The sequence below is a fragment of the Lepidochelys olivacea genome, assembly GCF_965140295.1.
Source record: "Lepidochelys olivacea isolate rLepOli2 genome assembly, chromosome: 6".
Classification (NCBI taxonomy): Eukaryota; Metazoa; Chordata; order Testudines; family Cheloniidae; genus Lepidochelys; species Lepidochelys olivacea.
This window is the reverse complement of record NC_140416.1, coordinates 73,634,300-73,652,018: the sequence shown is the minus strand read 5'-3', so window position 1 is coordinate 73,652,018 and position 17,719 is coordinate 73,634,300. Positions and strand designations below refer to the sequence as shown.

The window sequence follows — 17,719 nt, the reverse complement described above, 5'->3', positions numbered from 1 at the left end:
CTGAGTGCTGACAGATTATTACATCTCTGTCACCTATTGGAACCATAGACCGTAACTTATTTATGTGTATATGTTTGTTTGCTTTAACCTGAAAATAACTCTCTCATTTCTTTTATTATTTAATAGTTTATTATAGGATTGGCTAGCAACATTGTCTTAGATGGGATATAAGTGACTGGTCTCTTGGGACTGGGAGTAACCTATATATGTTGTGAGCTTTGGTGTAAGTAACCATTTATGACTAAGTCCAGCTTGCCTGGGTGGTGGGATAGACTGGAGTGCCCAAGTGGACTTCCTGTGACTCCATAATAAGACTGGTATAATGCTTTAGATTTCACAAACCTAGTAACAAATGTGAACTCCTGATTATATAACATACCACCAGATTGAGGTGTCTGCCCTGCTTTTTGACAGTCTGGCCTGAGGGTGGCACTTATGGTCATGAACCACTCCAAACAGTGTGACAGGGACAAAAATCAATGTTGAAATTTTGCAATTTCTGAATTTTACTCTGCTTTTGTGCTGGGGTTGACAGCACTGTACGGATTACATTCTATTTAACCACAGAGCACTTATGGCAATGGATTTAGTTTCCCTTTCCTGTTCTTCTCTGATGCGGAAAGAGTGATCACCTGTTGGGATGAATGGAAAATTCAGACTCCATGCCCATTCAGTCTTTGACCTCTATGCTAAGTCTTCCAATAAGATGCCATGGTTTTGTGATGTGGACATGTCTAATAGGATTTCAGATGAGATCACCAAATCATATGTAATAAATATATTGAATAACCATCAAAAGGTAACTATTTGCAATCCAGTCCCTTTTTTTGTACAATTTTTACAATTCCTTTATATGAAATAGTACTCTCTTTTGGACTTAATTCTTAGATGAGTTGATCAGCATCTTGTAACTCATTTTATTCTACAATTTTTTCTCTATCGCTTTACTGAATTTTTGGGAGTATGCTACAAAGAAGCACTCATTACCTATGGTTTAAATCTGCTACAGACAAGTTCTGCATCTCAGATATAATGCAGGATCAGGTATAATGCAAATTACTATTATTCTGTCACTTTTGTTTGCTAGTGCTGTCCCGATTCTTGTTTTACTGTCAGGATGTGCTGCAAAGAACAAATTAACATGCTGATTAGTGGCTTATATAAAACTGCTGATCTCAGCAAATTGGCTTAAGATCTAAGCATCATTCATTTTCATCTGGATCATAACGTATGCCAAACATTTAAATTAAAAATAATGAGTTGCCTAGGACTGAGTATGGTACTAAGTCAGCTGCTTACCTTAGGGCTCAGTTCTAATTCCTCTTCTTTTCCTGCTATACTCCTCTGCATTGTCAGGACGCTTGAAATCATCTGTATACACGTGTGCAGATGATACCGTGCTTCAGATCTCAGATTGTGAAACAGATGTAATGAGGTAAGACTGAATGAAGACTTGGAAATTGTAACTAGGTGGGCAAATGAACATAAATTCCAGCTGAAGAAACAAAGTCCACCTACTTCACCACAAACCATAAGGTGTTCAAGTACAGTCCAAAATCAACATTGGATGGAGAAAGTATTGCTGCAGAGAGGAACCCAGTATATCTTGCAGTGACCTTGGACACAGAACTAAGGTTTGGACCACAAGTCAATAAGGTGGCAGTCAAAGCAGAGTGGAGACTGAATCTCTTAAGAAGTATCACTGACACCAATTGAGGTACACGTGTTAGCACACTGACAACAGCATGCTGCTTGATAGTTAGCCCAGTACTTGAATATGCCTCCCCTATTTGGTCATATATTGCTCCTAGTTACATTGCCAAATTCAACATTGAGCAGTCATCTATAGTTCACTTGATAACTGGAGCAGTAAGATTCACTCCAACAGCAATTTGTGAACAAAAGTCTGATATTCAACCTCTTAAGAACCGTAGAAAAATACCACTAATTCAGTATGGAAATTGTCTTTGTTCCCACCTGAATGTCATCACTGCTCAGGTCTGTTCAGAAATGGGAAAATCAAAACAAGGCTGAAACAGTCATCTTATTTTGAAATATGTAAAGGCTACTGAAGAAAAGGAAGATTTGACGTCAGGAGGGTAGAGTGTATGAAGAAGCTTGTAGGTCCAGTTAATCCTCCACATAAACGTATTTACTTTAGTAAATGTCTCTCCCTTCAAGGGAGAGACGGAATACATGGACTAGGGTACACTAAGGAAAAATGCAGAAGACCATCCAATGGTATCAGTCAAATTCACATGTAAACTGATAGTTCATCAGAGATATCATTCAAGAATGGTTGTTGTGGTGTCTTCATCCAGTGGCCCAATGGAATGAGTACAAAAAGTGTATTATTTGGGATATATCCTCTCAAATTATATGGCTGAAATGAAAGCTATTCTCACTGCTGTGCAAGAAATAAGCAGAGCAGAAATAGAGGCAGATGTTGTGGTGTTTGTTGACTTGCAGGTGGCAATCCTCAGTTCCTTTTGGAGAAACCAGAATGCTCTTATTGATGCAGTTCATTAGGAGGTGTGGAGGCTCAGATATCGAGGCAATGAATGGACTTTTCAGTAGAGTCCATCACACGCTGGTATGTACAGAAGTGAGGTATCTGATAAGCTGGCCAAAGTTGGAAGATTGGAAACTCAGGTAAGAGTGACAATGCTCAAGGATAGTGCCTCCCAGTGAAGGAAAATTTTAGTTGAAATAAATGGTCAAAGATAAAAGATCCTCTGATATCAAAGCATCTCAGAAAATAACACTAACTATTGTGAGATTACGGACAGGGCACCCTGTAGGAATGAAAATCAATAGAGATGGGACTAAAATATATCAACTCTGCAAGTTGTGTCGGGAGCAGGCTTTAACGCCTTTGACTGTAATGTTGTAAGGCAAATGTTCGGATTTGACACTTTAGATCAAACCCTTACAGAGGACCCCACAAGAGTCACCAAATTCATTCTTGAACTTCGTGGCCTGATATGATTATTGTGAGACACAAATAACAACCTCAGAGAGAACCACTCAATTATATGAAGGAAAGGGGTCAAATATTGGGAGAGAGGGGTAAGGGGACACTCAAATTGAAGTTGGCTTTTCTGAGAGATGAGGAAGATGAGGGTAGCAGGCCAAAAACTTCTTATTCATTTTATTTTTATAAATATTATACTACTAAAAAGTATGCTTTGTCAGCAGTCTGATCACCATGCTTACACATTATATCCTGATTTCATATGTAGGCCATATTTGTCTTTATGGGCTGTATTAGTCAGGGTAGAAACTGTCTTCTAATAGATTTGGAAAGCCCCTATCACACAGTCCCTTTATCCAGTTGCAGTCTGCCCCGTATTTTCTACTGTCTTTTGTTTAAATTGTAGCTATGTTTTTTTAAATAAACTTAGTGAAGCTGATGAGTCTTCAACATTTTTATTAAAAAACAGACCCTATATCTAGATGTGCAAACATGTACATAGAAGCCTAACTGTAGGCACTAGATTTTGATAATCTTGGCCATGAATGTTTTTATGTTAAAACCCAGAAAGCCAGAGAGTTCTGAATTAATGGTCTACCCTTAATATGCTCAGTGAGTTACTGTACCTAGGCATAAAGTGGTATGTAAAGATTTTTAGTCTTAACTCTGAATTTCCTTGCAGTTGTGGCTTTGTCAGACCTTTAACATTACTTTAAAGTGGGGGTAAGGGGTTGTGGTTTAGTATAGACTAATGTACGTGGCAAGGCTTTTACATTAAGGATATTTCTTCCAGTGCATTATAGTGCAAATTATATTTTAAAACCAGCCAAACTATTGATGCTTTTATTGAATGGAATAATTTATTATACAAATATTTTAGTCTGTTGACATTTCATCATCAAATAACAGTAAACACAATGTACATTTCCCAAAGACTGTTCTCAAGAGCCAAGTATTTATCCTTGCCTTACTCTGAAGGTAGTATTGTAATAATGAGCCTTAAAGCAAGACAGAGAAATATGTTTAAGGTTGAGATTTCTAATACAATACAATAATAAATAGGCTATCTGAAAATAATCTAATTTTGCCGACTGCTCCTATAATGTTTTACAGAATCGTACTGAATTTTAAAATTCATTTGATTATTTTTATTTTCTTTATACTCATTCTTTGGAGCAACTACACCAGCAATCTTACCTTTGGGGGAGCCTGCTATATTATATCTTTGGTTTGCTAGACAGTAGCTTTGTTTGTGTAGGATTATTTAACTTGATGGTTAGAATCTAATTAACTTAAATACCAAAAACAACATATAGTTGAAGGTATATGCTCTTCTTTTCTAGAAGACAGGTTACAGATTGTATTTACAGAGCTTATTAGAGCAGTCTGTCAGCATTCTAGAACTTAGACAAATTAATTGTACAATCTGTATTTGGGTAAAAACATATATGGGAATTGGGGAAACTGGGATCACATCAGAACTTACTTCGGTATAACTTATGTCACTCCGGGGTGTGAATAATGCACTCGTGGGAGGTGAAGTAACTAAGCCGATGGGAGAGCTCTTGCCTGTCAGCTTAGAGCATCTTCACCAGAAGTGCTACAGCGTCGCACTTCCCCCATGTTCTTACTGTTCCCCTTGTTTTGTTTGACTTTTTCTTCAAATGGTAAAGGTCGTAATTTTGTTAATATTTTAATGTTAAAGTAATAGATGCAAAACTAATATGGAAAGCATATAAAACATTTACTTCAAAAATAATCTTTGTCCTTCAGTAGCCTGCCAGGCTGTTGGTGCACTTGAGGTTTTAAATGAATTATTCTTCTCTGGAAGATCCCAAGACCGGACAATGCTATTTCACTGAACCCTCCATAAAAGGCATGAACAATTAAAAGACTACTCTCCAATAGACTTATTTTAAGCTAGCTATGTTGGGGAAAAGTTTAAAGCAGAGCATGGCTGTAAATTTAGGATGCCATATTCCAGCATCTGTTCTTGGAGTTTCTCACCAATTTTCTTTGCAGAAATGTTTGATAAATGTTGTTTTGTGTGAAGTGGACAATCTGGTTTACTTGCATGCTTTTTTCTAAAAAAATTTTGTGGCCCTTTTTCTTAAATGATATGTAAGTGTTTAGTAATCAGCTGTGCTTCCAATTTCTGTTATTTCTGGTTTTGTGTTCACACAAAGTACATTCATTTTTGCCACATATTTCCTTAGCTTCCCCCCCCCCTTTTTTTAGTTAAATACCAAAAACTATATTAATTATATTGAAGGGATTTTTGCTAGGAGTAGACTGAACTACAATAGCTGCATGCATCTCTTTCTGTGCAACTTGGGTGTCAACTAGTGATACTGAATGACTTCACCTCCAAAATAAAAATGTATGTCATCTAAGGAAGTGGTAGATATTTTTTGTGTATTTTGTTGGTTCTTTTTCGGGAATAAGCATCTTCTGTTTCCCCATCATGTTAGAAGGTGGATACTCAGATTAGTAGAATGATTAAGATACATACCTCTATCTAATGCTTAGGCATTTCTGAAGTATCCAACATTGTTTTATACAGCTGTTAAGTACAAAATTAAGAACTTTACTAAAATGTGTGCATCAACATCTCCACTCACTGATAGATTCAGTATGCTTTGTTTGCATTTTGTTTTATCTTTAGTTTAACCTCTCTTCGTAAGAAATGATGGCTGATTACCATTCAGACCTTATTACTGAGGGAAATGGCAGGTCTTGCATCATGCTTTTATCTATGAGTAGATTTGCCTTGGACTTTGCCCACATTGCATGCAGCTGTCTTAGTGGGTCTTGGATGGAAAAAGGATCTCTTAACTGGACACTAGCCTGTTATGGGCCTTGAACATTAAGACCAGGACCTTGAAGAGGATCCAGAGTTGAACAGGGAGCCAACGGAATAGTGTACCACCAGAGTGGCTTGCTGTCAACAATATTTCTTGCTTAAAAGGCAGGATGAAAATCTTACTATGTGATTCTTAATTAATCAGTTTCTGAGTTTGGTGATTATTCATGATCCAGTTCTAACTGTGTTTTAATGGAAAGTAGACAGCTTTACCCAATATCTTGCCATGATTGGGGTTTAAGCAAAAGTGATCCCGGTGAGATTCAACCAAAACAAAACTTTAGGTTATGCTGCTAGATTGGGGAAAGCAACGAGAGGAATTGGCAAAGCTGAAAAATACTTCCTTAACTGGAAGTTTTCTCACCTTTTGATATTGAAGTTTGTAGTCTGGGGATCCTCAGCCACATCTGGATTTCCACATAGGGGTCAAGTGCTTTTTATCATTTATGCTTGATCATGGGGCTATGATCTGAAAGTGACAAAAAGTCCTGGATCAAGATTTGATTACTTTAATGCTTTGTATGTGCAGCTACTCCTTAAAAGCATTTGTCGATTTCAGCTGAAGTAAATATCACAACCTCTTTGAAGGGGTTTTCTCACATTACACTAGTGTCCAGTAATCCGCACTATCTTCCAGTTCATTTCCTAGTGCAATTTAAAGTGTTGCTTCGAATTTATGAAGCTTTAAATCAGGTGGAACACTTGGTACCTCAGATTGCCTTTCTCCCCTTTGACCATCTCTCAGATACAAAGCCAGGTGATATCTGAAGCAATCAAGCTAAATCTCCTTTAATTTCAGGGGCAGGGAGTTCTCAGTGATAGGTCTTCGGAATTTGCTTCACTCATCAGCTCAAAAGATCATGAGTCTGTTGACTTTCTGGTCATACTGCAATGCCCATTTCTCTCCCAGAATTTTTCCAAAGTTAGAGGGACGGATTGTGTGGCGGTAGGAGTTTGGAAGGAGAGGGCAAATTGGAGACAGTGTAGATATTAGGTTTTTTTAACTTGGCCCTAGATATTGTAGAAGGTCTTTGATAAAAAATGGGAGTGAGTATAGCTATTTATAAATCTGAATAAATAATAAACTCTGTTCATAAACTCAGTCCTGTATGATTTTGGTTCAAGCTGTTCAGTAGAGTTGGAAATTCCTTTTAATAATCTTACCTCCTTTGTTCTCATCTTCCAGAATCTTGAGTACTTTTCTGGTGTTTCATTTTCTAAATATACGTCATCATGTACAAATATTTGTCATTGTGTATAACTGAAGACAAATGTTTGTACATGGATTTGATTTTGTTTATCATGGTGTTCGTGACTCTTACGGTTTGAAAAAATATGATGTATTGTGAATTTAATTTACTGCATTTAGAAATAGCCAAGAAATCAAAACAAATGTGATTTATTATTATTATTATGATTATTTATTATTAAGTTTGCACTTAAATCAGAGTAGAACTTTAATGGTACCTTTTATGTGTTACAGTTTAATTCTGAATGGTGTACAAACATCAGGATAATGATTAACAACAACAAAAACTCATATCACTTCAAAGCTGCACCTTGCTCCAGTCCTAGATAAAATAATGTATATTAATTCCTGAGTTTTAAATACTACAAATAACAAATGTTCTATCAGTAGTCATGGCTGCCAGAACTAATTGATATAAACAAATCACAGGCAGTGTTTCCCTACTGTCGTCATATTTGATGACAAGATAGGCATTTATTTGGTTTTGTTTATTATGTATTTACAAAGTAACATTCAACTCAAATATAGACGCTGTTTTTAAGTGAAGTACAGTTTTTCCTCTAACCAGTACTTTACACAACCTTGCAATTCCTACAGTATAGGAACAAGATAGTGTCTATATACTCATTTATCCACAAGCACCCTTGGACAAAGGTTTCAAATATCTCAGCTTTTGTCCATCTATTTTAATGTAGTCATGACAGAGACTCCTGTGCGCTTTAAATAGATCTGTAACCAACCAGCTCCCTTTAGAAGAGTGATGACATGCTAATACCCATATTACCTCACAAGATATCAGAAATGTCTGTCATTTCACTTCATTTGAGCCAAAAAGCATCCCAAAATCCATCAAGACACTTTGGTATAAGTATTTTAAAAAATTCACTGCATTCAGTAGCACAAAGGTCTTTAAAGTCAGATTTCCATACATTTGCACAGAATGAAATACTAGCAGCATTAATCAAATAAGAACAAATAAGTACATTAAAAGGGAAACATCACTTAAGCAAATAGAAACTGCTCCATCTGGTTTATAATATCTCGTGTGTATTCCTACTTGAAATTGATTTTTTTTAATTAAAGAATGGTTCAAAGGTGCCTACATGCAACAAAAATTATAAAGAAATTTTTAATTACTACTTTTGCTGCTTCCACTAGAATTGTGGCTCTCTTAATCTCTTGAATTTACCATTTTTCTGTTGTTGCCATAGTGAAATGAAGTAGTTCAGGCAATGCTGTATTCTTTCTTCCATTTGAACTTAACTAAACTAATCTCTAATCTATTAGAAATACTTTAAAAATATCGTTTAGAAATGTTTATGTGGATTTTAGAACTTTGGAGGCTGTGAGATTGACAGGCCTTTAAAATGAAAGACCTATTTATCCACAGAACAAGTGCAACGTGTAGTAGCAATATATGCTTCTCCTGACCAGCCCATCCTTATGCTTTTGACCTGGAAGAGCCATATCTAAGGAGGAGGAGGTTTTTCATTCCCAATGCCCATTTGTTCAGTCTTTCTGCTAGTGTTTTTTATGACTTTTGGAGAATTGCTAATATAGTTTCTATTTTTAAGAAGGGGAAAATAAATGATTCAGTAAACTACAGGCCTGTTAGTTTGACCTCAATTGTATGCAAAGTCTTGGTGAATTGGTTAAAGGAACAACTACAATGGGTGATACTGAAAGGTGAACTGTCAAGCTGGAGGGAGGTTACTAGTGGAGTTCCTCGGGGTTCAGTCTTGGGACTAATCTTATTTAACATTTTTATTACTGACCTTGGAACAAAAAGTGAGAGTGTGCTAATAAAATTGTGGATGACAGAAAGTTGGGAGTTATAGCCAATACAGAGGAGGACCGGAATATCATATAAAGAAGATCAGGATAAGCTTTGGATTTATCAGTTGGAAGTGACAGAGGAGTAGGAGAAAGACATGGGTGTATTGGTTGATCACAGGATGATTATGAGTCGTCAATGTGATGCAGCCCTGAAAAAAGCTATTGCAGTCCCAGGATGCATCAGGTGAGGTATTTCCAGTAGAGACAGGGAAGTGTTAGTACCATTACACAAGGTGAGACAGCTGGTGGAATATTGTGTGCAATACTGGTCTCCCGTGTTTAAGAAAGATTAATTCAAACTGCAACAGGTGCAGAGAAGGGCTACTAGGATGATCCAAGGAATGGAAAACCTACAATCTGAGAGGAGATTCAAAGAGCTTGGCTTCCTTAGCCTAACCAAAAGAAGGCTGAGGGGAGATATGATTGCTTTCTGTAAATACATTAGAGGGATAAATATCAGGGAGGGAGAGGAGTTATTTAAGTTAAGCGTCCATGTGGACACAAGAACAAATAGCTATAAACTGGCCATCAGCAAGTGTAGGCTCAAAATTAGGCAACAGTTTCTAACCAGAGGAGTGAAGTTCTGGAACAGCCTTCTAAGGGGAGCAGTGTGGGTAAAAAGCTTAATTGACTTCAAGACTGAGCTTGATAAATTTATGGAGGGGATGGTATGATGGGACTGCCTATGATGGCATGTGGCCAATTGGCAACTGCCAGTAGCAAAAATCCCCAACTGCTGGAGACAGGACACTAGATGGAGAGGGTTCTGAGATACTACAGAGAATTCTTTCCCAGGTATCTGCCTGGCAGGTCTTGCCCACATGCTCAGGGTCCAACTGACCTCCATATTTGGGATCGGGAAGGAATTTTCCACCAGGTCAGATTCACAGAGACCCTTGGGGGCGTTTCGCCTTCCTCTGCAGCATGGCTCATTTGCAGGTTAAACTAGTGTAAATGATGACTTCTCTGTATCTTGAAGTCTTTAAACCATGATTTGAGGACTTCAGTAACTCAGCCAGAGGTTACGGGTCTATTTCAGGATGAAGATGAGGTTCTGTGCCCTGAAATGTGCAGGAGATCAGACTAGATTATCACAATAGTCCCTTCTGACCTTGAAGTCTATGAATCTATGAGACTTGGACTAAGAGTACGAAATCATTTCATGTAATCACTGGTCAGGCAACTGAGAAGCCACATGATGGTAATAACTTTCAGTCACTACTGACCTGTATGGAATTCCTGCCAGTGATTTTGTGATGAAAAGTTCTGTATCTCATTATCTATCTCCTGATTCATCTTGTTCTCCATGATTGCTATTCTAATCTTAATTATGTACTGGATTATAATAATAAATAATATTTAACAATTCTATAGCACTCTGTTGTGCAGAAGCCTGTGTTCTAAGCTATCCAGCGTAACAAAAAGTCCAACTGAGATCATTGTATAAAATTATTTATAAAAGTAAGGAAAAGTTAAAGTAGTACTGATACAAACTGGATTAAATGTTAAAGAAAACTGTGATAAGGGGTCTTCAAGACTGCTGGTAAAGTCAGAGGTTGATATGAAAATGAGCTGAAAGAGCCTCAAAATGTGAAGAAATGTTTATAGTTCAAATCACCAAACTGTGTTTTGAATGGGCTAATTTTAATGGCTTGAGGTTGTCACCCCTAACTGGACATTGCTCATCTAGAGAATTCACTGAAGGGAATAGTAAGATAGCAGGACAGAGAACTAGAAAGAAGTGAACTTTATCATTACCCACACACCCACCCATCACTAAGGAACCCTGGGGTCTACCATAACACCACTGGGCCTTCATCATTCTGATCCTGAAAGATGACCTGACCAGACCCAGCAGTGAGAGAGAACCAGATGACATAACTATCTCTGTTGTCTTTGGCTAAATCCTGACCACCTCAGATGTGAACCTGAGATTCCTATTGTTACCCACGACACTGAGATAATTTTTTCTTCACCGCCTTATTTCTCCTCTATCCTATTTTTCTCTTTTTGCCTTCTGCCTCATAAGAGTCTCACTTAGGTGGCCAAGAGAACAACCTTTTGCAACAGAACGGTAAGCCTGTGACTAGAGAGGCTAGCTAGAAGCAATGCCTTAAATATCCTTTGCCCTCTACACTGTCTTCCCATATTCAAAGCACAGTGAAGGTCTCTGTCCTTACTTTCATGACACTCAATAGTATGGGCCCAGGATACCTAAAATATTACCTGAAGCTCCAAAATAAGGACCATGGTCAAAATTTCCACTACTTAGGCACAATGGAGATGTCCACAACCAGGGCAAAGCTTGTTTGTGCAGGAGACAGAGAAGTCTGTATCTCACCACTTTCCCTCCCCACAAAGACTGGAACTAACTCCCACAGAATCTAAGAACTACATCAAACATCACCACTTTCCCACCTGTTAGGTTGCAAGCGAGAGTAAACATCAAAAACAGAAGTTGAATTTTTTATATATTTCCTATTCTTTTTTCTCCCTTTTTTGTGTATTTTTTTTTTATAAAGGGGAAGAGGGTTGGAGTGGATCAGCAGCGCAAGGCCATGTAAATTAACTTTTTCTCCTTTCTTCAAAAAGAACAATTAATGCCATCTTAAAAGACTGTCAAGCAGGGGTTTTCCCCTATAAATGACTCTTTGCAGCTAAATGGAAAGGGAATAAGGGAAATTGTTAAAATGAAAGCTTTACTTAACACTTTAAATTTTGTTGCTTTAATTGCTTTTCTTCTTTTTTCTGTGTGCTTAATAGAACATTTAAAAGATTTTTAGTGGTGGTTGTTACCATGGGAGTTAGCCAGCAAAACCCTGAGCCACAAATAACTTCAATGTTGTAACGGTAAACAAGGGTTTTATTAACATCTTAACCATTATTGGGCCTGAGACACATCCTTCTAAACTTTGAAATAATGCATAGTTTCTCAAAATTTGAGTAATCTGTAAATAATAATTTGTACTTCGCTACCAGGATTGTATTTTAATACATACAAGGGCCTCTCAATCACAGAAACAATAACCTTCACAATATCCCTGTGAATTAGGTGATAACTCATTTTACAATGGGTAAACTGAGGCCTGAATAGATTAAGTGATTTATATAAGATCACGCAGCAATTAAATGATCCAGCTACCCCTCTGCTATTATATCTAGACACACTCTGCTCTTCTAATTACTCCAGAAAAGGTTTTCTGGGTCATGTGATTTTATCATGTTGCAAACTGTAGTAGTCAATTGTAGTCTCAGACCTGGAATATGACATGTCACTGCCAATCTTGACAAATCTGCTATTCCGTTTAGATCCTCCTCACAAGTAGTGGTGGTTTTTTCCCAAGCTAACCACATAAACCAATATCTCATGAATATCTCTAGTTTGAAAAATGTATTTTAACATTGTGCTAACAAACTAGTCCAGTATGGTGCAAGCCAAAAAAAGGAGTAATAAAATAATTTGTGATATTTTTTTTTGGACTGATAACTTTACTCCACTGAAAAGGGTGATTAATCTGCAAATAAGCCTAAATAGCATTATAAATTTGTCAGAAGAGGAGCTATGTTGTAAGTCCACATAAAATGTTTTCATTTATGTTTTGAGGCCCAGGAGAGTTTTCAGTGATAAGAAGTATCAGCAACAATAACTCTCATGTGACTCAATTGTGTGCATCTTTTCAGAATAAAAGGTAAAAATTGATACAATTTTCGATCTTAAGTGCAAGGGGGAAAAACAAGACTGACAGGTTAGGATTGTACTGTGTAGGGCAGTGTTTCTCAACGTGGGGGTCGTGAGACGGGTTAGGGTGATCACAAGTAAAGGGCCGGCATTAGGGGTGACAAGCAGGGCAGTTGCCCTGGGTCCTACCCCACAAGGGGCCTTTGAAACTAAGTTACATGCTTCAACCCTGGGTGGTGCGGGCTGAAGCATGTAACTTAGCTTGGCATGGGGCCCCAGGCAGTTGTCCTGCTTGCCACGCCCTAACGCTGGCCCTGAGTATTAATAATTTACTTAATAATATTTGAGGTAGGGGGTCACAATTTTTTCAAGCCTTAGTAAGGGGATTACATTTTTTTTTTAAGTCCAAAGGGGGTCGCCAGCACAAAAAGGTTGAGAAACACTGGTGGAGAGTATTACGTATCAAACAGGAGACAGACTGGAGAGTCCCAGGCACTGGAGGTGACACATTCAGAATGAAATGGGAGAATGCCAGACACAGCAGAAATCTGCCAACAGATTCCAAAGGAAGCAAAGATATCCAACGTGGAAGGAGGCATTTGCTTCCCTTCTGGATGGATGTGTGGTGCCACAGTAATGGGCAGCACAGTTGGAGAACAGATAAGGCAAATAGGTGAAGATGATAAAGATTGGTTTTCCCTTCTTGCATGAGTTTGTTACCTGTATGGCTCATGCTTATGCATAATTCTGTGTTTAAGTGTAAAATAGTTCTGCCTGTCAATTATACGCCATAGTATGTTTGGCAGTTAAACTGCTAAGGAACATAGTGTGAAGTTGCTCAGCATGATTTGCTATCCAGTCTTGGACTAATTCTATGATTTGGGAAGTTGGAAGCACAAACGAGCTGTGTTCCATTTGTTAGTTCATCTGTTCTATTGTTTGTTTTATTGTATATTCGTGTGTAAGGATTCTAAATGTTTATCTATCTATATCTATCTATATATATTTAATATGGAATATCCTCTTCAGTGCTGATTCTGGGAACTGCATTCAGCAAGTTGGGTATTTACTCATGTAATGCATTCATCTATTGAAATGTTTTGCTATCATAATTTGCTGATCAATTTTTCAGATTAGCAGCATAATTTTGCAAGTTTTTTTTTATAAACCATGGGGTAAGCAGTTCAAAATATCCTGTTAAATATAATTTTGGCACATGTTAGTACTCTGGCAAGGACAGAAGCCTGATCAACAGCTGCATAAAAAGAAAGCACTCACAGATTATTCAGATATCATCTTGCACTGGTTTTAGGACAGCCTATTAGTTCAAGCCTTAAAAATAAACAACTATTAATCACCTAATGGCAATGTGAGTTGGCCAGCACTTTTGGCTGCCTGGATCTAAGTCTAACCATATTCAATACCTTGTCTCATGTTTTCTGTCACCCAGGATAAGAGGCAGTTTACAGGTAGGCATTCCTTTAAAAGAAGAGTGTTACAAGCATAACCAAATGTTTAAAATAACTTCTCTCAATGCAGATATATAGCTTAAAACTTGTAGAAATCAAACAATAGTGAGCTCAATCAGCAGTCTTTGCATTGCAACTAATAGACATTAAGGTTTCTCACTGAACCTACAGAATAAGCAAGAGCCTCAAAAAGCATTGTTTTATTGTATGGGTTTTAATCAGAAAGTAGAAATTTGGCAGGATCTTATTCTTCCCCAAATACGTTTACTTTGGCTTCTTCAAAAATAAATATGACAATTGTTTAACTCAATGAGTAACCGTTAGTCACCTTCTCAAAGGACAATAACTAAATAACTCTTGCAGAGTCTAACTTGGAGTGGTAAGATGGATGGCAAGCATGTGACAGTTCACCTGACTGGAAATTAACTGATGGGTGGCAGGAAGGAAAAGTGCTGCTCCTTTGGATGGGTTTGTTTTATAAGTCCCATGTTACTGTGTTTTCAAATGTACAGTGAGGAAATGCAGAACCCTGGAAGACATCTTTCAGTGCGAAGTCCCTTTTAGACTGCAATCTAAATACATAAATGTGACAGAATAATATAAAGCGTGCACTCACACACACACACATACTCTACTGAAAGCGCTCAGAATTTTTTGGAAGTCATTTTAGAAAGTTTTCTGATAGTTCTATTGTCATCTGTGCAACTAGTTATATCTCTTTTACTGTTTTTAGTTTGTTTAGGTTTTTTTAACTTCTCCCACTTCTCCTGTAGTAGGGATGCCCAAACTGTCTTATTAAGGAACGGTGCCCTGAGCTGACAAGGATACACAGAACATCACATTTCTCTTTTAGGGAGTTTTCACTTAAACCTGAATCCAGTAGTCTAGGTGGATAAAGTCCTTGGACTGTGCTTGCCTCTTCTTTGGGGCGCCCTTTTTAGCTCTAAGCCTTAACCTCCTAACTGGTCATTAGAACTGACTGCCAGGAGAGCAGAAATAATTAGTATCCTCCAAAATGAGTATGATTGGTGAGGCATAATCCACCAAAGGCCAGTGGAATGGCCAGAATCAAGCACACTTAGACACAAGCACAATGAGGATCGCTACCTCTACTGGCCCACTTGCTCCCAAATGTTTTCTTTTGAACTTCACTTAATTACCCAGAAATATGTCTGTACTATCTTACATTCTCATCACCTAAACCCCAGTACTGCAAGAAGCTTAGTAGAGGCACAGAGGGGCATTCACACAGATCTCCTTACAGGATCAAGGCCCAAGTGTCTTAGGCCTCAAGTACTGTACATAACGTTGAAGTCATTGGGACTTCAGCACAAACTTTACTGACTCAAGCCCTTAATGAGCAAAATCACACACAGTGATCAGTGTCTCAAAGATTTTGCAAGAAGAAAATCGTCTTTTTGAGTAAAATTTAGGTTTTGACATGAACCCATGTAAGCCAGAGAAATTAAAAGTTCAGTCAAGACCATTTTTCTTAACACTCACTGTCCTTGAGCCAACGTGCCTTTTCTTTCTCACTCACTGTGTCAGCCTTCACTTAGCAAGCCTTGATCCTTGAAAATCTGTGTAACCTTAATATTATTTAATCATAGCTTTTGAAAGTTAATTTCCATGAGAACTATTTAAAAAAAATCTGTCACTGAAGATTATAAAAATCCTTTTATTTGCCTGAGAGAACAGTTCTCAGCTTTGAACGAATTCCATAGGTGAATAATGTATTTTGACAGTTTGTTTATTAAAAATGCATTATGCAGCCAAAAGTTAAATTGTGTTTATAATATTTTTAATGACGGTGACTTACACAATATCAGTCCATTCTATCAATACATATTTATGATTTGTACTGTGTAAATTTTAAAATGTCTTTTTAACATATTTCCTGGTATGCACATAAATATCGCATGGCTTATTTTTATTTCTCAGAATGCCTAAAGTATTTAAATCATATTGTAAGTTTGATTAAATGTGGCCAACAAAAATGCTAAATTTTGACTGATGCCTTAAGAGCCTTATCACACAGCTAAAAGGCTGCTAGTGTAAACAAAAGCTCATTAAAATGTAATAGTATTCAACAGAGGCGTGACTACAGGGACACTGGGGGCTGCTATTAGTCTCCATCCACCTTCCTTCCCTGGATAGCCCCGACATTCCACATTCCCATAGTATATTGCATCAGTGTCCAATAGTCATTGGAGATTTCTGCACCCTTATCAATCCAAAGGAATTTTCATTTCTGAGTTATAACCTCCTTGAAAATGGGGACACTAATAAAATTTCTAGTAGACATTAAAAGAAAATCCTGGTCCTGTTGTAGTCAATGGGTGTTTTTCCATTGACTTCATTATAGGTCAAATTTCACCCGACTGCATAAAATAGATTTGGTAATTTTACTTGAAGCAGGACAAACCTTGAGACATAATGCATTGTTAAATTGCCCACTGAAGTCAATGGCAAAGCTTCCATTGACTTCCAACATTGCTTGATCACTCCCAAATGACTGCCTGTTTCCTAAATGATCTTTCTTCATCAGCTTGCCTTTGCTTTAATGCACCTATTAAGTTAGTGTGTTCTGTGCCTTGAGCTGTGTTTGCAAACCAAACATATTTTGTTTATTGTAAAGTATTTTTATAAGGTGAGAATATTTATTATGTAATTTAAGATAGCCAGGACCTGGAATAGGTGTAGCCTTGTGAGGGTTGGACTAGTGATAGATTTATAACATGAACACATATCATCCTCCGGTTATTTGACTTTGCCTAACATGAGAACAACTCTAATAGCTGCCTTTTTTTTTTTTAAACCAGACTTCAGTAGAGCCAAAAAATATAAATCTATATGACACTTCGAAGGTAACTTCTATTTGAATTATGGGCTGCCTTGTGATTGGTTCAGCAAATGGACTAGAGGATTACAAAAAGTTTAAGAAAAATATAGTCACTTTCAACCATGTCCAAAGTTTGAAAGTTCCCCTTTTTATGTAAAGGTACCGTAACTTAATTTTAAAAAATATTCATGTTTGTTTATATTCAAAAGTAAATCAGTCCTTGTGCAATGGAAATTAAATCCCTGCCAAGACATGCAAGGCCATATCTCAGCAGGTGTAAATAGGGCTACCTGTAGGAAAGTCAAGTGGAGCTATGCCAGTTTATACCAACTGAGAATCTGGCCTGCAGTTGTTGATCTATCAGAATACTCTCGGCCCACACCAAAATTCCTTCCAATAATAAGAATACAAGAGATGTAAGTTTTAGGCATCACTGCACAGGAGATAGATAGATAGATATTAATCCAATGCTTTTAAAGAACTATGTTAAAATTGTCTTAAAAACCTTTTATTTATTATAATTTACTTTTATAGTAAATAAGTTATGAAGTCCAATTGGCCTTGCTGTCATTCTAATTGTCCACAGTCAGACACATGCATAAATGCACATGTACATTAGCTATAAACATACATACACTCACATTTCACTAGGAGAGCTTCTCAGAATGAGAAATTATTTACATTACTATCTGGGGATACATGTAGTATACAGCCCACCTACGACAAATAAACTAAGACTAAATAAATAAATAAAGTGAAAGTTATTAAAAACAATTACAAGCTGTTTTACATTTCTGCTCAGTATTG

The 17,719-nt window shown here is 37.2% G+C and overlaps 1 protein-coding gene and 1 long non-coding RNA gene across 5 annotated transcripts in view; one reads left to right on the top strand and one right to left on the bottom strand.

The window, feature by feature from the left end:
- The window catches only part of CDIN1 (CDAN1 interacting nuclease 1), a 255,758-nt gene that overhangs the window by 154,525 nt on the left and 83,514 nt on the right, over nucleotides 1-17,719 (top strand). The gene's annotated exons all lie outside the window — the stretch shown is intronic.
- LOC311522540 overlaps nucleotides 6,208-17,719 on the bottom strand; it is an 81,921-nt gene continuing 70,409 nt past the window's right edge. Inside the window, exon 5 of the long non-coding RNA XR_014712159.1 lies at nucleotides 6,208-6,306. This is a non-coding gene — a long non-coding RNA (uncharacterized lncRNA). The remainder of the gene's footprint in view (nucleotides 6,307-17,719) is intronic.